Source organism: Lichenostomus cassidix, chromosome 3 (genome assembly GCF_008360975.1).
Source record: "Lichenostomus cassidix isolate B80296 chromosome 3, HeHo_3.0, whole genome shotgun sequence".
Taxonomy (NCBI): domain Eukaryota; kingdom Metazoa; phylum Chordata; class Aves; order Passeriformes; family Meliphagidae; genus Lichenostomus; species Lichenostomus cassidix.
In genome coordinates this window covers 26,783,327-26,805,785 of record NC_139483.1, presented here as the reverse complement: position 1 = coordinate 26,805,785, position 22,459 = coordinate 26,783,327, and the positions used below count along the sequence as shown (strand labels likewise).

Here is a 22,459-nt window from a genome sequence, read left to right as displayed (position 1 = left end):
TCTGGCCCAGATTTTGATGGCTTAAGCTATGGTGAGGCTCTGGACTAAGAACTTCTGCTGTTTCAGTTGGCAAGAACATTTTGAAGGTCTGCAGCAAGAGAGCATTTAACAAGCCTCTGCTGAAATGAACACCAACAGATTGTAAATTGCGAAGTGCAGTGTAATTGAATCTGATCTCTGGCTTTTACAGGCTGCAGTAATTGGAAATTGCCTTTCTTTTAAATATATGCCATTCCTAGGATGGCTCCTTCTTGAAACTGCAATGTGATCATTTTTAAAAGCATAATGATGTGAAATAAGAAGTGGTATGGAGTCCCCTTGGTGCTGGTGGAGAATGGTGAAGTAGAGACTTTGGGAGCTTCCTGCTGTGTCACTGGTATTAGAAACTAAGTCCTACACTGTAATTAACAGCTTAGCAAATATGAACTTGGTCCTTGAATAGCCACGGCCTGGAGCCCAAATATCAGTGCCCTGTTCAGGACCCAGCAGATGACCTACAGCAGGGCTGGGTGGAAGCAGCCCCGGTCAGCCCTTGGCAGTGGGAAGCAAAGCACCCCTGCAGCCAGCTCCAGGCAGCTCCAGGCTGTCCTGGGTACACCCTGCACTCCTCCTTAATCCCAGCCTGTCTGAACACTGCCCTGCACAGTGCCTAAGCCGTTCTCTCTGTAATGCAGGGGGGTCTAAAATTTGTCTTCAGACATGAAAATACAATGATTTCCATAATTTTTTGTTCCTGTATGTCTAGGAAATGTAAAGGTAAGGTTGAACCTTAAGAAAACAGAGTAAAACAGATGAAGTCTAGACCAGAACACTGTATTTTGTAATGTTGTAGACCTGCTATTTAGATTGCACACTCCTTCTCCTCGTATGCCCCTTTTCTGTCTCAATATCCTTTATTTTGTGACAGGTATTTTAGTTGCCTAGGTATTGATTAAAGATGTCACAGAAAGCCACAAACAGATTTGAGGCCTGGAATCTTTAGCAGAGGGCCTCAATGGAGAGCTGGTTTAGCTTTATCAGGAAGAAGATTATAAGCTGACTTGCTCAGTATAAAGTACCCTCATGCTAAGATGGTACTGCCAAAATATTATTGAATGGCTCAAGAGAATGTGTGGAGACTGGTGAGGTATGTCTCAGACATCTGGAACCTGAGGGTAAGTAAGCCCAAATTAGAAATTTGTCTTTATTTTGAAATTACTTTTATTACTAATACGAACTTCATAGGGAGTGATTGTTCATATCCTCTTATTTAAAACAAGAATTAATAACTTTTCATAAGACAAGTTTTATCCAGTAATTTACTGAAATAGATGGTTATGGGGTCTTAATGGTGTTACTGAATTGAAATTAAATACACTGGAGATTAGAAAGGGTGATTGTAATGATCCATTCTTGCCTTTAACTCTGGGTTTATAATAGACCAGTTTCTCACCTGCATGTGCCAGGTAAGTGAATACTCAAAACTTGCCTTAGGTCTAAGCCAGCAGCCATGAATTCTACAAAATTCAGGATAGGATGGAGGGTAAGAACTTCTGTGAATCTTTCCCCACACCTACCTATCTTTTCCAATGGGGAAAGAAACATTTACCATTCTCTTACATGGTGCTGCAGGTAGAAGTTAGTTATCTTCTCCTTGTCCTTAAAGCAGCTGTTTTCTTGTCCTGGTTGTTGATGAGGACATAGTACCACTTCTGTTGTTGTGCATAGTGAGTAAAACAAAATATCCTCACTATGAGGTGCTTTTGAGGGTCACCACGGAAGAGGCTGACCAGCACCTACTTGTTCTGAAGGCTGAGTCTCTTTTGTAGTTTCCAAGTAGTTAAAAACTGCCATTCACCTGCTCTGACTGCCAGTCAGGATGATCATGTTCTCAACGTTCCATTTCATGGGCTGAGAAGTGCATGAGAATTTGGACTGTGAAGACAATTATTACCTGCAACCGCATACTGCCAAGATATGGTTACAAGCTGGGTTTCAGTTTCACATTTCTTCTTTGCTGTAACTACTTGGACTGGCTATGGCATTTTGCTCAATATTTTTCCTTCATGAAATCCATCTGCTGGTATCTTCTTACTTAAAAAACATATTTTGCCTGCAAGTCCCCAGATAACCAATTCTTGCCCAACTCATACCTTTTTAAGGAAATGCAGCTTGAATGGCCATTTGTGCTGAGTAGTAGTGTTTGAAAAAGTGAGAATGTGTTACTGCAATCAGAGGGCAGGAGATGGGATTAGGTATTGCCCATTGCTTCCATTATCTCAGTTGGAGTGAGATGGAGGTGTGCAAACCTCTGGTAGTTGGGTGGTTTCAGTCAGGCATCTGAAATTAGACACCACTTTTAATAAACACTGTATAAATAACATTAGTATGAGGGATTAAAGGAAGAGCACTGAAGGAATTTAAGGGCATGGGGTTGATGGGTTCTCCTTACAACACTCCTTCAGACCTGTGATCAAATCCCACCATTTACCCTGCAGTATTACTTACTCTGCTGTGCCAAGGCAGTTGTCTCTTTTGGAAGAGGTAACAGTTTCACATATGTACCATATTTTAAGAATGAGTGACTGGCTTCAAGGAATCTGAGTGTTAGTTACACCTAGGTAATTCTGCTGACTAATAAATATAGTTAGCACTAACCTCTTATTGAATAATCAGAAATGTCTGCACTCACAGTCTGAAGGATTCTCCATGCTTTTAACCAATTTTTTTTTTCCATGCTCATGTCAATGTTGGGATTCTCTGTTCTCTCATAAAGGGAGAAGTAGCATTTGTTCTTTCTAGGACACAACATTCTGCCTGCATATTTCTACCTCTGAATTCACAGCAAGGCTTCACCCAGAAGGTACTGACATAAATTAAATAATTTTGTGTTTTGAAGGTTCCTTGTGATCATATAAAACACATTACATTTGAAAGTGGTTTTGTAATCAAATTTGCTTTTAGCATTTAAGCCACAAAGCTGTGTTGAATGCACTTGGATAGGGTGTACCCTTTGAAGTAACTTTTTTGTTAAGAACCCTAAGTCAGATCTATTTAACGGATGTTCAATGAATGTGGTCTCTGTGCTTCCGTGGTATTGCAGTGTTGTGATATTCTGTGGAAAGGCACGCTGCAAGCAGTTTGGACCTTAGAGTGGTTAGCAATCTGTGGAACACAAGTCAGGGGCTCTGCTGTGAATTCCTCTACAAAGCTGTTATGTGATCCTGAGGAAGTCGCATTGCCTGTTCATTCCTGCCTCTTCCCCATGTCTCATCGGCTGACAGTACGCTACTTAACATGTTTCCTTTGGAAGGTAGTAAATATAGCATTTTAGGGTCCAAAACTGTGACTTTTCCAACTTATTTGATACTCATACCACACCAGTTGGATTAGACGAGACACATAAAGAAGAGCTTGGTCTTTGCTTGTTGGCATCACACATTCTGAACCAGACTCACAAAGGAATAATCTCCTGCATAAACCAGACACAGACATACAACCTTGTGACAGTGCTTGCTCAACAGTGTGGTTTTGAAAGCCCAGCTCACTGTCTGCAGGCATTGTGTTAATATGTCTTGCTCTAAATTACCAAGCACATTCAAGTGGACAATTACAAATTCCCATGAGAATATAAAATGTTACATCTTACAAAAAATCCCTATCATAAAACTCCTTCATTCGATACTGATACTACACACTGAAAGACTTCTTAGTTGACCATTGACCAATTCTGCTCAGAAAATGAATTTTAAAGTACTGTTATTTATACTTTCTGTTTGTGTGCATGATAGGAGGTAATAGTTTCATTTTGACTGACTATACCCTATGTCTTGTGCTGCAAAGCAGTAATTGTGTTGATAAAGTTTCTCAGAAAAAAAATCCACTATGCGCAACTTTAAAAAGCACATGTTGAATTATTTTAAAAATGCAAGTTTGCTTTTCCTCAAGTTCAATTACAGAAACCATATAACTGCTTAGCCCTCCCCCAAATCAATCTTTTCCTAATAATGTGTAAAGATTCTGCTCAGTATCTATGCAATATGTACGTGTGTGTATATTTGCTTACTTAAATTGTTCACAGGAAACCTTATCTTCGTTGTGTAATGTGACATGAAATATGGTCACCACCACATGCCAGTAGGCTGTGCAGTGGAGGCAAGGTATTGATAGCTGCCCTAGCTTTCCCTGAAATGAGGTGGTATGCACTGCATTAGTCTATATCTGTACAATCTGCCACAGAAAATACAAAGAGCTTCATCTACAAAATGTATTTTACAGAGATTTCCACGGAGAAGGAAACATCTCAATACCTTAGGAGCTCTGAAATCAAGCATATGGCAATTCTGAGATTTTTCAAACAGTGCTGTATTTGCTTCCTGTTGAAAATGTAGCTGGATGATGCCTGTGCCTGTCTTTCAGACAAACAGCTATTCTGTCGAGCATTGCCGATCATCCAGATGTGATCCAACAGCAGCATTCCCACTTGGCTCTGCTGTGCCATTCTGCAGCCAGTGATGGATTCCTCTGGCTGTGATATCTTCTGTCTTCTGATCAATGCTGTCCCACTAAGCAAAGAGAAATAAAATATTCATAGGAAGGAAGAGGATCTATGTCTCTCAATGAGACTAGCACGCAATCAGGAATGCAGACACCAGGATTTTGGTCCCCACTCTCCTTTTCTGTATGCTACACATGACCCAGCATCTAACAGAGGAAAGGAAATCGCTTTTCAGATATCAGATGCTATATTTAGAAATTAGCATCAAGTCCTGTTTCTGTGCCAGGCAGCTCCTGGCTAGCTGAAGAAGCTATCTCGCTACTCCCACCTGTGGATCTTGAGTTATGAAATTAGGTGCAGATTTCTTTAATGGTCTCTTTAAATGAAAAAAAGCAATCTTCTGGGTCTCCTAGAGAGATTTTGACAGCTCAAATGTCATTTTCCATGTAGGATTTGGCTAGGATATATAATCTACTGTCTGCAAAGTAGTGAAAGATTTGGAGCCTTAAAATGACCATTAAGTAGTATCTAGAAACCTCAGTTTTTGTCTCAGATAGACAGCTGTGGATACTGCAGCTCCTATAATTTAGCAGCATGGTTAAGCACTGTCTCAGAAATTTTCCTGTTGCATCACCTCAACTGAGCTGCAATTGCAGGTTAAAGAAGAAGGAAAGCAAAGCTTCCTCTGCATGTTTTGTAGCTCATACACTATAAGCTTTGCAAGGATAAAATAGATGGGGAGGGGTGGCGGTGGGGAGGGGTATGAGGATGTCAGCAGTAAGTGTGGTTGTAAGCTTGCTTTCTCCATGCATTTTAATAGAGAAATCCTGCTAACTGAAGCCTGTGTGTGGCTCTGTAATAGCCTCCTCCGCGCTGCCCTAGCCACGACTCCCCATTTGCTGCACATCGAGTACTGAAGGCTGAACTCTGCTTCCTTACACAGCGTCTTAACCTTGCCTTGCCCTTCCACCCCACAACAGCCCCTTTGTTTCCTTTCACTAACAGTCAGACATCACAAATTCCTTCCCTCCAAAGCCATGAAAACAGAACCGGCACCACCCCAAGTGGTTTCAGAACTAACTGATTAAGATGCTGGAGTCTGCTGCAAGGCCAAAAATAACTCCCCATTTCTTTCTCCTTCATTGGTGAAAGTAGGAGAGAAAGTGGCCAATGACAGAGACACAAATCCCCCGTAGGCATCGGAGACAAATCTATTTTGTGGCAGGAAAAAAAAATAATGCTCTTGAAAAATGTTTCTTTGCTCAGGCCAATAGATACCGACCTGCTGCATGCAATTTTGCTGAACCGATGGTATCATTTGAATGGCTCACGGACTACATAAAATGCATTACATAATTATATTTTTAAACACTGTCCCCAGCTGTGCTGATGCACATAAAAGCTGTGTTTACAATGGACTCCACACATGTAATTATTTTGCGGCGCTAGCTCTGTGCATTTCCTTGATGGATGCTCCACGGTGCATAAAATTGTAGCTTTTATCATAGATTCTTGAATATATTCTTTGGCTGTTTCAGCTTTAAATACTCTGTTGTCCTTGCATGGGTGAACAGGAGTGATGCCTGGAAGGGGTAAATTATAGCATCTGAGGGAACACCTTTAAGTCCTCTGGGAGCAGCAGAGAGGGAAACATGATGAGTGTTGGAGTTGAGGCACCTGGGTCACAGCAAGCACTGAGCAGCAGAGCCGGCTGCTCCTCCACGGGAGGTTTCCTGTGCTGCTCTTGGGGATAGAGCAAGGGCCCTGCCCCTATTTGGCTGCACAGATTCATCCCAGCCTGATTACTGCTGCACCAACGCAGCTGCTCTGTAGGACAGGGAGGCTAAATTATGCCTTGTGCATGCAGGGAGCAAAGGGGCTCTTGGCTGTCGGTGCAGAGTCAAACAGAACACGGCCTGGATTGTTGGGATCAAAGAACAGCTTTGATTTATCTTCCATTCTGTTTGTTTACAGCAAGTGAGCTCCCAGCATTTCACTGTGAGCTCTCCCTTCTCTGTTCTCCATCCAGTTGTGGAATACCAAGCATTTCTTTACCCTAGCGCAGTAGTTGATGCATAGGACCCAGTGAAGAGTACAGTGGAATATTTATTTTAGATCTGTTCTAGTGTTCTTGAGTATTAATAACACTGTGAAAACCTAGATGCTGGAAGGATTGGTACATAATACAGTCCAAGAGTTTTGCCTGCCAAGCAATAGCACTTGGAAATAAATAAAGACAAAAAGTAATACAATATCCTGAACAATAGGTTCAAAATTATGGAAGAGCAGCACCACAGGTAGCTACCTTTCATTTTTTTTACTGTTGCTGTAAAGAACTGGCAGACTTTTGTCAATAAGCAAAATGGTTTGGCATCTTACCTCTAATCCCAAGATAACCTTAGATAGGAGGTTCCACCAAGGAAATGAGGGTTTTATGGTAAACTGTTTTTAAATGGCAAGTGTTTGGTTGGAAATCAGGTTTGTTTTCTGGTAGTAGGTAATTTGAATTCCTTTGTTATCATTCCTTGCCCTTTTCAGTCCTGTGTTTAGTCATGGAAGCTGGAAGCCTATGCTTCCCCAAGCAGAGTTGCACCATGTAAAGTACTAATTGGTCTAATGCCAATAGTGATTAAATTATTCCAAAGCAAATCGCCCAACTGTTGGTAAACCAAGTTTTCCACCTTCACATGAATATAGGTTTCTCCCACCATGGAAAATCTTCAGCTATGGAGGTCCTCAGCACTCCCTCTGTTTGGCATGTGAAGTTTACATACCAGCTTCTAGGCTGTTGATGCATTTTGCACCAAAGTGTCAGGTGATGGAAGAACAATCTTTGGAGTGGAAAAAATGTGTAACTGCATAAGTTTGTTGTATGTTCGTTTGCATAGTCTGCCTTTCAGATAAACCTTATCCCTGTAAGTGTACTGGAACTTGAAAAAGAGTCCTTGAATAACCTGCACAGCAGCTGAGCCACCAGAGAGGTGCTACTTGGAAAAGGAAGCAGAGGAAGGCACCAGAAGCAGTGCAGAGGAAACACTTCTGAAGTAAGCACCCTCTTGGATTGTTCATATGTGTGCCCATCCTGTTTCTGCAGCACAAGGTGTTGTTATTTCATAGCATGGCTTGTACATATGAAAAAAGGGCACATTTCTCACCAGCTGAGACATACTTCTTTCTTGCTCACATTACTGAAGTATGTGAGTAATATTTTCTAAAAGGGCTTATTTCCTTCTACACACATACTCCAGTCTATCAGCCATCTAGGCCAAAATATGTTTTACAAATATGTGATCATCTTATAAAAATCAACATAATTCCATGTGCTTTGATAGAGCTATGACTTAAGTCAGTGGAGGATCTAAGTCCTCAGTATTTTATGTAAGATAGATAGACTCCAAAATTCATGATCAGGGAAGAAATATTTCTAGGTATAATATGCTTGCATCGTTACTCTTCCCCATTAGTTACAGTCCTTTGCTGTAGCCACTTGTGCAATATTTTTGTGTTTATCTTTACGTACATGGCGATAAGAGTGGCTCATCTTTTGCAAAACATTAGGTGTTGCATACAGACAAGAGTAAGAATCCACACTGAAGTTAGTGCAAGTTTTGCAGTTGAACAGGAAAAAAAACAGTCCTCTTAAGACTACTGTTTGAACCCTGATCTTTGCCTTTTGTGTCTAAGTCACCAGAAGCTTCTGTTTCCAAAAACAAAATAATGCTTTGAGAAGTCACAGTTCAGTGTAAATGATATCATGGCTGTAGGAGTTGAGGCATCATCTTTGTTGCATTAAGTCCCTCTTGGAAATGTCCAATAAAGCCAGAAAGAAAATGGGACTTATTTTACAGATTTTTGAGCACTTTAATTCCATTCTTGCTATATTATTATCTGTGAGAAGCTTTTTCTTTTTTAATTCTATAAAGTTCTATCACTATATTATCTAAGCAGCTAAGTACTCAGATTATGTAAGTTGTACATAATAGGATGTCTGTAAAACTTTGCTCCTTCCAGCTTTGGAAATTTCTATATTGCTCTTCTCTGGTGACTCAGCTAAAGATCTCCCATATGATCTAGGAGAATGTGTGGTAGGGTTGGATTTCCACCCTTTCAAGGAATGTATCATAGTCCTCAGGTATGACCACAGCTGCAGCCTTGCTCTCTTCCCACATCCCCTGGACTTTTCCAGGCAATCTTGAACCACTGATCAGTGGATGCATGCTGTAGTCCCTGCCATGCATTTAAGTTCTGTCTTTCTAGGAATATTACCTAATGTTTTCAAAGAAAAAAAATCCACCTTTTGATTTGCACAGCAGGAGTATTTGCCTGTTGCACCAGATAGCAACCTCAATATGTACTTTCACAGTCTGTTTCTTCTAGAGGATATTTTTGGCACATAAGTGGTGTTTTAAGAATATTTCTACAAGTACTATTTTTATGATATGTCTCTCTTCATGGTGCATTGCTAACCATATGGCCAAGCACAGTATATGCAGCTACATGGCAAGGTTTACTGCCCAGCAGGCATGAGAAGCATTTATGAATAGATGTGTTTTGAGAAAAAAAGCCATTCAGCTTCAAGGGTACAGGCTTAGGACTTTTATTTCTTCCCTTGGTTCTCCCTTGGTTTTAAATGAGGTTCAGCATCTCTCCCTTGGAATCTCACTGCAATAATGTGGGCTCAGAGCAGCTGTTTTTACTTCGCCTTGCTGATGACTGGCAGGAGATAAAATATGGAGGAGTAAATTCTGCCTGGCTGCTACAGGTTGCATCACAGAAACACTGACTGGTAGGTCTCTGAGAATTGTTACTGATAGCTAGATTTTATCTTGGTACGGGTAAGAGCTCATGAAACAGGATGACTCAAGGAATGACTAATGAAAGCTTTATGATGAAACTTCTGTCCGAAGGCATTTCAACTGTGACCAAAAATTATAATCAGGGAGTTATTTGACAATCTAGGGTGAGTGAGCAGATGCCATGAGTCCAGTAGAGATGTGCCTTCAATGTAAAATCCACTAACTCAGTTTGTATCAATTAAAGCCAGTGGGGAAAGCCACAAATGGTGATGTGGCATGGTGGTGAACTATGCTGTTACCCCTCAAGTGGCTTCTCCCCTTTAGAGCTGGGCCATTTAATCAGGCAGATAATATTGCCATTACTTTGTGTTTTTCTCTTTTGTAAACAAATCACTCCAGTTGGATGTACACACACAGCTTTGTTTTGTGTGTTCATGCAGAAATGCAGGCTCCAGATCTCAGGAACAGTCCCAGCTACTTGAGGAACAGTTCCAGCTACTCAACTGGCACTACATTACCAATACAGTCATCATAATATTTAGGTGGGCCTCCTGTGCAAATGTCATGGGGAGTCCCCCTGCATTACTCTAATTTATGCCTCTACCAAAATATCCTTCCTTAGCTCCTTGATCCCAGGTTGTGGACTTTCCAGTGTTTTGCAGGTATCTTTGCTTTTCTTGTGACATCAGTTGCTCCTCTATAATCCCAAATCATTAGTCACACACCTAACTCAGTGTGGAGGTATCGCCTACGTTTTTGACTTAGCAGTGCTCAGTAAAATTACCTCCTACCTTCTTGTGCCAATGGTCACATTTTCTGTACAGCAACATCCAATTTCCCCATTTCTGCCATAATGCATCATTTTCCCTGGAGAAGAACAAACTCCCCCTTTTGGGAAGGGTACAAATGAGGCAGGATATGCTCAAGGTGCAGGGGCATAGAAGGGGGACATTTGCAAGTGTTGCTCTGGGCGCTCAGGAAATGAGATGGGGATCAGGGAAGTCAGAGGTTTAGCCCTGGCTCTGATAATGATTTTCTGTGTGGCCTTTTGTAAGCTCTTTCATGTTTCCACCTCATTTTTCCCAATCCTAAAATGGAGTTCAAAATCATCACTTCTCTAACACCTCCCCCTCCACACACACACACACACACACAGAGTTGTGAGGAGGTTTAATGTTTATCTCAGAGGCTTTGAACAATATCATATATCCAGGCAATATATACAGGCTCTTAGACCCCAGAATGAGCTTTAGAAAAACATCAGTAAAGAAAACAGCATCTGTATTTTAATCATATTAATCATAAATTTGGGATTGGAATAGAGAATAAGTGATTAACAAACCTGCAAAACAAGCTTTATTTCATTGGCTTGAGCTGCTTTCTAGTTCTGTTTGTGTATGTCAAAGTGATGTTCAGTCTTTTTAAATGAGTCACAGGACTGGAAGAACAAAAATATTTGATGGTAACATATAGCAGCAAAACAATTACTCTTTTTATTCTGACAGGCATCATAACCAGAATAGCAAGTTAGAGCTAGAGGTCTAGGCTGGTAGTTTCTTTCCACATATCAAGGATTTTAGACCTGCTTGCAAGACAGTGAAACAGAACTGAAATGTCAAAAAAATTAAAAGATAACACTAGATCAAACAATAAAAGCAAGCATGCCCGTTGGGATACAACTATTTACATTTATAAAGGTGCTACTGATCAGTGAGTCCATGCAGTATTCTCACACAGCACAGCCTTGTCTAGCAGCTTTCTGTACCTTTATCCAGAGGAGACTCCTTTCCACCCTGCTTGCTGCATTGCACCACTGATTTAGTGAAGACATCATCCTCATAAGGATGCTCTTCTAACTCACCTCTGAAATCCGCTTGCTTTTCTCCTCTGACAATTAGGTTTAAATGTGCTGCAGTAAAGTACTCATCCTTAGCAGTCGTATGGCTTTTTAAGTGATAAACTGCATTAGCAAATTTCTTATTAGATAATCTATCAAATGAGGTCATACATAATTTTAGCAGTCTCATCTTGATTTATAGCATGATCACAGCAAATTATGCATACACAAACCAGCATGCTGGCTGTCAAAGTCAGGTATTTTTACTCTGCTAAAGAAACTATTTCCAGGCCAGCCCAGTGGCTTACAGGTAGCACTCTGCATCATCACAGCCTGCCCGGTTTGCAGGACAGCCCTCAAGCTTGCCCCTCTCCTCTTATTACAACTGATGAGAGCTGGAGGCTGTAGGCTAAATCCTTGCTTCATACTTCCTTACAATAATCCTTACTGGTGTTTATTCTGACAGGTTTTCCATATTCCTCTTAAGTAAGGACACAGGCTCGCTGGAAGGGTAAGCTTACGTATGGGGAAACTGTGTCTGTGGGGTGCTGATCTGCTCCCTGCCTCCCTTCTGTGTTCCCAAGGGAATGAAAAGCGAGTTGGAGTGAATCATCAGGCAGCATTGTGCACGGCTGTATCCGAGTCTGCTTCCCAGTCCGGGCTGCTCGGCCGGCAGAGCCTTGGTCACCTGCACCCAGCAGCACTGGTGGAGGCAGTGCTCCATCTCCTGCCATCTGCACTGGGGAGCCATGGCACCTGCCTCACCACCAGCACACGTGAGGAATATAGGGCAAAATGGGAAGAAGCTTCAGGAGCAAACGCAGTTTCTAACCTGCCCTTTGCTAGTGCTGTTGCCCTGTTGCTCGCTGTACCCGGGGTTTAGTCCCCACACTGCAGGTAAATAGCTCCTGCGATCCAGAAGGGACACGATTCCTATCCTCCAGCTTCAAACTCCTGCAGATAACATTCCATCCACTGAGATCTGGGGGGAGCCACAATCAATTATCTGATCTGGCCTTTCTCTTCACCTGCTCTCACCTCACATTGCTGTTTCTAGGGTTTAAGCTGTGCGAAGTGGAGAGAGGACCTGTCATCTGCATGGCTCTGAATAAGTTATGTCTTTCCCACTGGACTTGTGGCCAAAGCCTGTCCATGAAGCACCAAGCGTGATGGAACAAGATGCACTCTTCAGCATTCCAGGTATCTGCCCCTAAACTGTAAAATAAAAACTAAATGAAAATCTGAATAAAAATTTCCCTGGGGAATGTAAGATTACAGAGGCCTATCACTGTGTGAAAAGTTCTTGAAACACTTAGTACATAGATCTCTATGTTTTCTCCACAATAATACTCCTGGAGTGAGAGGCTGGAAGAAATCAAAACCATTTACCAAAATGAGCAAGCAAAGGGCATGCTTTCAGTGGATGGCACTGCTGTTTTGCACACGTTATGGTAATTTTGTCTAATCCTACTGAATGAGCTTCTCATGCATATATATGTGTGTGAATGCATATCTGTCATGAGTCAAATCTATTGTATCCTCGGTTGACAAGCTGTGTGTGGCAGTTTGCAGCAGGGCTTGGGGAAAGAAATTCATGACCCAGGTTAAGAGTAGACTATAGGACTTCCCTCCTGAGCTCATCATCCAGAACAGCAGCTGCACTGCCTCCCCAAACTGGTACCAACAACAGTCTGGGGTTCCTCTTCTCTCCCCTCCTTTGACCCCTGCCAGGGTGGCTGAAGATGCAGCAAAGAGGATGGTAAGGGGCTTATTTCTTTGGGGCACAGTTTACAGTGAAAATTTGGCGAGTGATGGAGCTATCTGGGTTGTGCTAGCCCTGCAGAGAGGCTGTGACACAGGATGGAGAGGAGTGAGCGGGCAGGAGCAGAGAGCTGGCTGGAGAATGGGTGAATGGAACCCCCCAAGCACCTGCGGATGGGTGCTGAGGGAGGGCGAGGGGCTCTGCAGACAGCCCCTCAGGCCCCTCAGCACCACCTTTCAGCCAGCAGCCTCTCCCCTGTGTCTGCACTGCGAGGGCATGTCCCGCTGAGCAGCGCTGGCAGCAGCACAGAAAGAAAGTCTCCTTTGGTGCAGCTTGCACTGGGCTCCCGGAGTGCCCTGCCTGGCCCCTGCACAGGGATCCTCAGGGAGGAGAGGGGGCACAGCACATTCTCCCCCCTTTGCCTCCGTGGGGGTCTCTGGAGGAGCAGCTGAGGCACTCCCCGGCTCCGTGGGCGATGGGACCCCCGCAGCAGCCCCGGGTTGGCCGCTCCTCGCATAGACCTGCCTCTGCAGAGGTGTTTGCAGCCATTGGCACGGGCGCTGCAGCGCCGGTTGCCTGGCAGCAGAACGCGTCCTCTTCCCCATGACAAACAGCATCTCCATCGACCCAGACCACCTCCCGTTTCAAATGTCTGCCCAAGCCGGAAAGCTCAGCGAGGGGAAATGCAGCTCGCCGCACTGAGCCGAGGAAGCCCCGTTCCAGCGCTGGGATAGTGCAGAGTCCTGCATCCATCAGCTGCCCCACAGGTGAATTCATCCAGCGCCATAAGCAAAATTCCGGGTGCTTGGCCATTCAGCCCGGATTAGCACTAAGAGAACAAGCCCCCTTAGAGAAATACATGGTAATTACATGAATATTTAGCTTTCTACAGAACTGTCCGAGGAAAAGTGAGTGTGAATCTAAGCCCCAGGTCTGCCTTTTTGTGGCTGGGTTTTTGGGTCCTGCTGAAACACACCAACGTGTTTGATGTGCTGAAAGAAGGCAAAGCGTGGTATCTGATCAGGAGCACAGCGCTGCTCTGGGTCTCTGCCTTACAGAGCATGTGCACCGTGTTTATCTGTGTGCCACTGCGTCCAGCTGCTGTGCTGTAGGACCTCTGGTGCTGATAGTGCAGCAATCACAGGATTATGAATTTGAGAGACTCAGAAATCACCAACTTCAGAGATATCCATCTTCCTTAAAAGAAAGCAAGCCATTATGAGTCAGGCAGATTATCTGCCAGCAGCCCACTGAAGAGAGCTGTCTTCTGCAGAGGGGTGGAGGACGGGAGGATTCCTGAAGAGTGCAGCAAGGGTGAGGGCACAGGCTGGCAATGGAAGGGGAGAACACAGCAGCTGCAGTCTCCATGCCATGGGGCCAGTGCTGTGCACAGAGCACACATAAGAAGAAGAAGTTAGTGGACTCTTGCCCAGGGGACTGTGATGTGCTGCAAGGATGTGGATTTGGGCTGCTCAGGCTCTGGGAAAAGCTGAGTTTGATGAAAGTGCAAAGGTGCTGAGCAGTGCTGAGCTCCACACCACAACAGCTGACTGCTGCATTGCAGGGTGGGGTGGGTTCCCCTGTTCTGGGGTGCAGTTATTTGTAGAGATAGAGTATGATGAGACCTTCTCTTCCTGCTGGCAGGAAGGCTGAAATTGGTGTGTCCTCAGTCATTTTGTCAGTCTACTTTGAAGCAGATTTGTCTTGAGGAAGCTCAATCTACATGAAAGCAGTCACACCAGGTGCAGAGGCAGCTCCCTTCTGACTGTGACTGCTTGACATAATGTGAGAACAAGTATCCAGGCATCGAGGAGCTGAAGCTTCATCCTCAGCAACATCAGCATCAGCCCACCCCACCTAGAGCTGTGGCTCAAGTGAGCCAAAGCCAGGGCAAACGAGAGGGGCAGAGACCAGCAGCAGGGAGGCACCTGGCAGGGGAGCACCAGGGCAGCTTGTCCATCTTCAGGGGAAGAAGGAGATCCCTGGTGGGTGATGCACACGAGGAGCTGTGGCACAGGGGTATAGCTGTTGGGAGGAGGGTAGGGAGGAAGGGCTGCTATTTAATTGCCAGCCCTGGTTCTATCAGCAAATAGGAGGATGAGCTGTCACTGGTGTGCAAAGTAGCAGATGGCCTAATTGTGAGATTTCTCCCTTGCAAGAGCAAAATGCTATACTGTTTTTAACATCTTTGCCTAGAGCTGAGTGTTAGCTTCAGATACAACCAAGATATACTGTACAAAGGCACTCCGTGCTAGAAATGTGCTCTGGTGATAATCAGGAGAAAACTGTGCTTGAAATGACATTTAAAAAATAATTATTATGGCCTATTGCTGTTAGTCACACATCCCAAAAGCTGATCTGGCTAAAAAAGCTTTCCAAAGCATCTTCTGCTTGACAGATCATCTGGAAATTATTCCATCATTGTGTCACCATGTCTAGCCTTATAACCCTCAGGACACTGTCTATGTATTCACACCATTTCATCCCTCTTCTTGGGGGAAAATAATTCTCTCTGGCTTCTGATTTTTCTCATGCAGCTTCAGCAGGTTTTGTGCAGTATCTTGTCTTGGCCATTTTGCTGGAGAGCACAGGGCTTCCTTTCCCAGAGACAGCTATGAAGCATTGCCACCTCATCTCTCCTTGGGTGCCTGTAAGAGCTCAGTGCTGTTCAGAGCTCCAGGCCCAGGGGCAAAGACAGCAGAGCTTGCCAGTGTCACACTAATATCAGGTGCTTGAAACTTTATATTGAAGGTGCAGGGTTGTTACTGGTGAGTCGTTATGGCAGGTGCATTTGGTCAGCTTCAGCTCTGATCTGAAAGCAGGGGAGAGGGCAGCACTTCTCCCAGCTGGGTCAGGTTTGCAGAGAAGACTGGTAAGGACTTCTGTGGAGAGAAAACTTTGACTAACCTGTAAATCTGCTTAATGTTACTTATGAGTAAGGGCAAAACCTAGGGCAAGGATCAACTTGGAATGGAATCAAGTGAATGCTCTGTTTGAGGATAGCAGCCCCTGTTGATTTTTTTGCAGGCCACTGACCATATTTTAAGAAGTTTTGCCTGCTGAGTATAACATGGGCTGCCTCTTTCTGACAGGCCTTTAAACTTCATGATGTATGTTGGGGCTTTTTGGTAATAAAAGGGCTTTAATGGGTTATCTGTAAGCTTTGTCTCTTAAGTATGGGAATGTATTAAATCTTCTTTAAGTCTTCCTTTCCCTTACTGTCCATCTTCAAAAGACTCTTATCCATGCAGTAGATGCCTGTGCTGCAGCAGTCTGTCCTTCCCTTCCTCTCCTCTGACTTTCTTCCCCTGTTTGCTCAGAAGTCTCCTGCTGGGGATTTTTATCCCCCAGCTGTGACACACCAGCCCATCTCTCAGATCCCACTGATTTCATGTCTCTCAGCCTCCATGTAAATCTCCCTATCTTCCCCTTCAAGGTCCTCTGTAATGTTACTTTGCCTTTAATCTCATTCCTCCCCCTCCTCCTCCTGTCTGTATTCTTCCAGTCATCTCTCTTTCTGCTCTTTCTACTCAACATTTTGTTCTTGGTTGGTTCAATCTTATTTTTTTTCTTCATACTCCTCAGACACCTCAATCCATCTCCCATTTCTGTTAGCCAAACACTCTTTTTCTGTCAGCTCTACCTTAAAACTCAATATTTTTCTTCCTTGCTAGCTCTAACACACCACATGCCCTCATGCAGAGTCATCTGAGCTGCTGTCCCACGTGGTTTTTCTGGAGTGCATGTTCTTCACACCAGGAATTTGTGGTTCTCCTACAGTGCACACCCCACAGATACAAACACACAAGGGTCTTTTGAAGAGCAGCAGTCACTGGTAAGTAACCATGCATTATTAATCCCATTGCTTATATGATACACAGAACACTTTTAATTTCCTCTAGCTGGCTAATAAGAGGAATCTTTTCTGCATTGATGTGAAGGCACAGTTTGGATGCTCTAACAAGGTAAATGCATAAAAATGAGCATTATTTAAACTTACAGTGACTGAAAGGCAGCAAAGACATTTGAGACACATAAGCAGATGATCAGAAGAGGTTTGGGTCTCACTTCTACATTGCTTTGCACTAGCATGTCATCAGTGGCTCCATTCAAGTCGGCTTTAATATCTTTACATTCCTGCACATGACAAATAATAGGGACTAGCTTCCACAGAGCAGAGGAAATACAGCAGCAAGTGTCTCACGTCCATTTCTCAACTGTCATCAAATAGCTTTTATTCATGGCATAGCACAAGTGTCAGCCAACTGGCAAAGGCAGCCTGTATTAAAAATGTTGGGGATTATTCATGTCAACAGACACAAGGGAGCTTTTCTCAGTCAGTGGATCTGCACTAGAAGTGGTATGAAAATGCAGCAGGTTCTCTACAGTAATCTCAAATCTGAGTAACTTCAGAAAGAGGCCAGCAGCAGACTGTCATTTCCAAGTACAATTAAAAAATTAATCTAGCACAGTTAGACAAGAGCTTGGATAGGTGAGAGGTTTAACTGTGTGGTTAGACAGAAAAGGCTATGCTGTAAAGATGTTGTCTAGAAAGACTGAGGTGATACTTTTTAAAAAATGCTCAGATTGAAGATGGTCTGGAGATTGTGAGCTGATGGTGGCTCTTCAGGTTTGCTTCTGATTACACAATTAGCTGTTAGTTCCTTAGCCTGTGTAATTGCAGGCATTTACTGCACTGTTTCAAATATGATTTCTATGGGCCACATGATTTGCCTCTTATGGACAAGGTGCAATTTGGAAATGGATTAACTCTTTCTCCTTTTAAAAGATTACAAATTAACAGCTCTGTGTAACTGAAAATAATGTTTATTAAATTTTTGAGACTTTTAATAGGAAAAAAATAAGATGGACACAAGCAGTAAAATTGCTTACCTTTAAAAATATCAAATAAAAGTGGAAAAAGATGGAGGTTTCAGATGTCTCTGATGGTTAACTATTAAGGACAATTCCCTGACCAGTTATTTGAGTCCCCCTGGATTTGCAGAAGACTACTATATTCTGTCATCTTGCATTTTGAAATGGCTGCTTTTAAAACATATGGCCTGCTTCTTTTTCCCCTTGATTATTTTTGACTACTTTAATTCTCTGAACTCCATGATGTTATGTGGATATGAAATCAGGAGCAATGTAAGTGAAAAATAAAAAATTAAGGCCTGTGCAAGTCATCATGAGTAAGGTGACCTGATCTGCTCTGACACAGATCTATGTTCCACTTATGCTTTGGAAAACTTTGGATACTGTATTTTTGTCAAAACCTAATTTCTGTACAAATGTGTGATGCCGAAGAAACCCAACCAGCAAAACCCTCAGATGAATCCCAAGGCATCTCCATGACAACATATAGATGCACAGTCTGCTATATACATCCGTACTGAGAGACTGACTGCTCCTAGCTTTTTCCCACGCTGAGCTGAAAGGCAGACTGACCAACAGGCTGCAGAGGATGTTGCTGGGATTTAAATGTGGAAACTGTAGATCATGTTTCATGCAGGGTAAACCAGAGGCAAATGGAGCAGCCTTACAGAAGAGGTGAGCTTTGCACTACAGCTTCCCTTGCTGAGGCTGCTTGGTCAAGTAAAGGAATGGGAACCGGCAGGTCTCCACCGAGTCTGAAAATTCACGTGGAGGACCTTTGCAGGGCTCTGGAATTCTTGCTAAAAGCTTGTCAGTGTGACTTGATAAGAATGGAAGGTAATTTGGGTTAATAAGTTATCCTGAGAGGGTTTTTTTTCTGTGCATGTCAAAGGAAAGGGAGAGTGATCCAGTCCTCTCTCCCTGCTGAGGAACTCTGAACTCTGTGGCAAGAGGTTTTCTCGTGCAGGAAACCAGGGAGCCAGGCCAGTGCCATGCCTCATGTAAAAATCCAACAGTAAATGTTGCATGTCATTTAGCTGTTTCCCAGCACAGTCAGGAGTGTGACCATGGGGTCAGGAGCCTGTCCTTGGTGCTGCTGTGCAGAGCATCTGTAAATGCTGTTATGCATCTGCCTTGGGCGCTGCTGCTGCTGCTGCAGGGTCCCGGCTCCCAGGTGCACACGAGTTCCCAAAGCATGGCAAGGATGCACTGGCTGGGATCAAGGAACCGCAGTGGATTCACTAAATGCCCCCTTCTGGCTTTCTTCCTAGCCTGTCCTTTCCCCTGCTCTGTCCTCCCGTGCCGGAGTGGGTGACAGGATTTCAGTGCAGGGTGAGTGGCCTGGCTGTGGCGGTGGCAGCCGGGCACGCGCACCACTGCTCCCGCAAAGCAGCTGAAGTGCTGTAATTTCATACTCCAGCTGACGGTGCAGGAACTTGTTCGTCTGCCCGTCCCCTGGTGTAGGGGTGGCCTTGGCTGCCACAGGCACTCCCAGCGCAGTCAGTGGAGCTGAATTAGTGTTTGCAGTGCTTGGGAAACATTCCTACTACAAACAGGGCAGTGTGTGTAACCACCTAAGTAAAACACAGTTGGCCCTTTCATACTTCTGACTATTGAACTGGAGAAGTCTTTTGCACACCTACAGCCTTCTAAGTAAGGCTCCATAGACACCTTTACCTCCACTCTGCTGCTCAGCTTTCCGAGAAACAGAGATAACAATATTGACCTTCTTGGCAGAGCACTTTCCCATTTTTTTATGAGATATGCTGCATAAAATCTGATTGTCAGGTTTTGTTCAGCTATAAAAAGTCCTTAACAGTGGGGCACGGTATGTTATCAGCCATAAAAAAAGCCCTCACGTTGATCTTTAGCACTTAGGGATAGACCTTTGTTCTGCTTAGTTACTTATAATCTTTGGAGTGGCTTGGCCTGGGTTTCGTTGTGGGGTTTTTTTGCTTCTTTGTGTGTGCATATATATTGTGTACATATGTACTTTTGCTTCTCTTTGGGCCAAAGACCGCTTTGTTTGGTTTAATGTTCAGATGTCACTTGGCATCAATTGAGTGACTGGCCTGTGAGCTGCCATTCAGCACATTCCCTCTGAAATTTAAGGGAAATCAGTTTGCCAAAAGACAAGAAATTGGGTAAAAACCCCGCTGAATAAGGAATGACTATGATCCCCTAGAAATAATCTGCCTTTGCTCCAGCATGCACTCTGAATGTTTTATGCTGATGGACAGAGCTTGTCCATTCATTGCAAAAACCCTTTCCCTTTACAGGAAAGGAAATTACACATACTGCCCTCTATGTAGCCTCTGAAGAAGAAAAGGAATTCCCTTTTTTGTCCATAGGACAGTTGAAAACGTTGTCCCCAGCCTGGAGAGCACGGTGCAAGGGAGGCAGTGTTGAGGGGTGTCCAAGTTCATGGAAGATGGCATACGGACACAGTGGCACCCAGGAGCCATAGGGAGTTTCCTATTAAACAGCATTTCCAGTGCAATATCTAGCTGTGAATACCAGGAAGATGTAGATAGACAAAAAGCCATCACAAATAATATTAGTTCAAAGTCATAATCATAAAAGGCGTAGCAAAGGCAAGCACCAAACAGCCCCCATGGCTGAATGCTTCTTGTTCTGAAAAGCAGCATCTGGAAATGCCAGAGGGGTGTATACAATGTGGGGAAGCCCTGGGGCTGGGCTGGGTGATACTGGAGCCTGAGCTCTCTGGCTGCAGTCTTGGAAAGTGGCAGTAGCTGTGGGACAGCACTGAAAACAGTGATGATTGAGTTTAGGGTGTTAACCAGTCTCAGTCTTAACAGATCACTGAAACAGTTGGAGCTGGGCAGGCTCCCCGTAAGGCTCTTCAGGAATGTGAACCCAGAAACAGGGTGGTTTGGCTAGGAACTAATCTACCCGTTCAGGTAGAGATCAGCTTGAGGGCAGCAATTTCCTTGGAGGGTAGAAGAGAGGCAGAAATAGAAGAGAGCAAAGCAGGCTCAAGTGTAGCTGGAGGAGGCCTCAGCGGCATGACTCCAAACAAAATCTGAGGGAGGGATTCCGGCCTCTGTGTTTTCAAGGAAAAGACACCTAGAATTGCAAACAAAACTCCTTCCTTCTTGTTTGGCCTTGGTTTTAAAAGTTCAAGGACAAAGAGCTTTGTGTATTTGGTGTTAATCAAGAGGACTGATATAAGGAATTACCAACTCCATCAGCATTCTCATCCCTGTGGAACCCACCCAAAATAACTCTTGCCCCAAACCGATTGGGGCTGCATAACTGATATGGGCTGAAAATAATAATGGTTTATATATTTCTTAGGAAAAAGTTCTTATTTTAAAGAGAGTTGAAGGCAGCAAAGAATTGGATAGGCTATTATTCTCCAATCAATTCAATTTTTAAGTCTTACTTAAAGAATGCTAATTTTAAACGAGATCTTCTTCTGATCATTTCTACAATTGAAGGGATGTAAATTCACATTCATAATGAATGCTTTTTTTTTTAATATTTGATTGCAGTAATCCAAATGATCCTATTTAATATCAAGGACAGAGCTGGTATCTATTTTTTGATAACTGCTTTGCATAGCATACTCCATACAGTTAAAATTTTTTGAGAACAGTTTTAGAAGACACAACTCCTTGGTAGGACAGCCCTGGTGGATGGCATGAACAGGCTCCTCCTGCAGAGCACTGGAAGGCCATGGCACTCGAAGTGGCAAATTCCAGGTTCTTTGTATTTTGTCCTAATAGTCTTTTACTGCCTTGTTCTAATCTTAGACATCACCCATTTGGACTTCTAAGAAAAAGATGTGATCATTACAACTGTCTCCTCTTTTTAGCTTTCACTTTACCCTGTTGTCAGGTCTTAGTTTGGTTGCCAGTCTTCCTACCCAGTTGTACCCTCTCAAGTCTGAAAACAATCTCCTTCAGCCTTGCAAGGTTCATTTGACTGGCTTCCCATCCTTAAGGTGATGAATTTTAAATACCACAATCTTTGGACATGAAATGAAATCCTCAGTACTCAGGACCACACATGGAAAATCCTGGGAAAACGGTTTTGGAGGGTTTTTGACCAGTGCAAGTCAGTCTGATAAAATTCCTTAGAACAATGTAGCTTTTGTATGGTAATTACATGCACTTATAGTCAACGAGAAAGTGTAAGAAATGCTGTTTGTTTCTGTGTCTAATATAAATAATCGTCATTATTAACAGAATAGGGAAAAAACAAAAAGCAGATGTCGTTGATATGTTGGTGATAATGGGCTGTTCATAACAGGAATATTTTTGTGTGTTCCATGAAGTAATATGTAAATATTTTTGCTGAGCAGAGCCTTAGGTCATATATAGCTTTCTTAGGATTTCTAAAAGATCAAGAATCAGATTTTCAGAAAAGCAGCAGTTAAGTGTAGTGCAGATGAGAAGCAACACTGTCTCCTGTGACACCTCAGCTGAAAGTTACAGCTAGCCACACTCACAAGGAGTTACAGGGCAGTGCTGTACCTGCTAGTCACTACAGTGCTTTATCATGAATTATTACTGTTCAGATACTATGTTGCCTGCAGTTTGTAGATACTGAAAGAATTTTAAGAGGGGCATAGTCAGAATTTCTCAGTATAAGACCAGAAGCCAAGCATTTCACTTCTAACAGGGACTTGTTTCATGGCTTTGGACAAAATACCCACTCTCCTTTCATTCCCTCCCTAAATAAGGGCT

General features: G+C 43.4%; 1 long non-coding RNA gene across 1 annotated transcript in view; it reads left to right on the top strand.

Annotated features, from left to right (window-relative positions):
• Nucleotides 1–22,459, top strand: part of LOC146439329 (uncharacterized) — a 58,909-nt gene that overhangs the window by 22,021 nt on the left and 14,429 nt on the right. Inside the window, exons 5-6 of the long non-coding RNA XR_014850751.1 lie at nt 11,577–12,310; nt 16,547–16,707. This is a non-coding gene — a long non-coding RNA (uncharacterized LOC146439329). The remainder of the gene's footprint in view (nt 1–11,576; nt 12,311–16,546; nt 16,708–22,459) is intronic.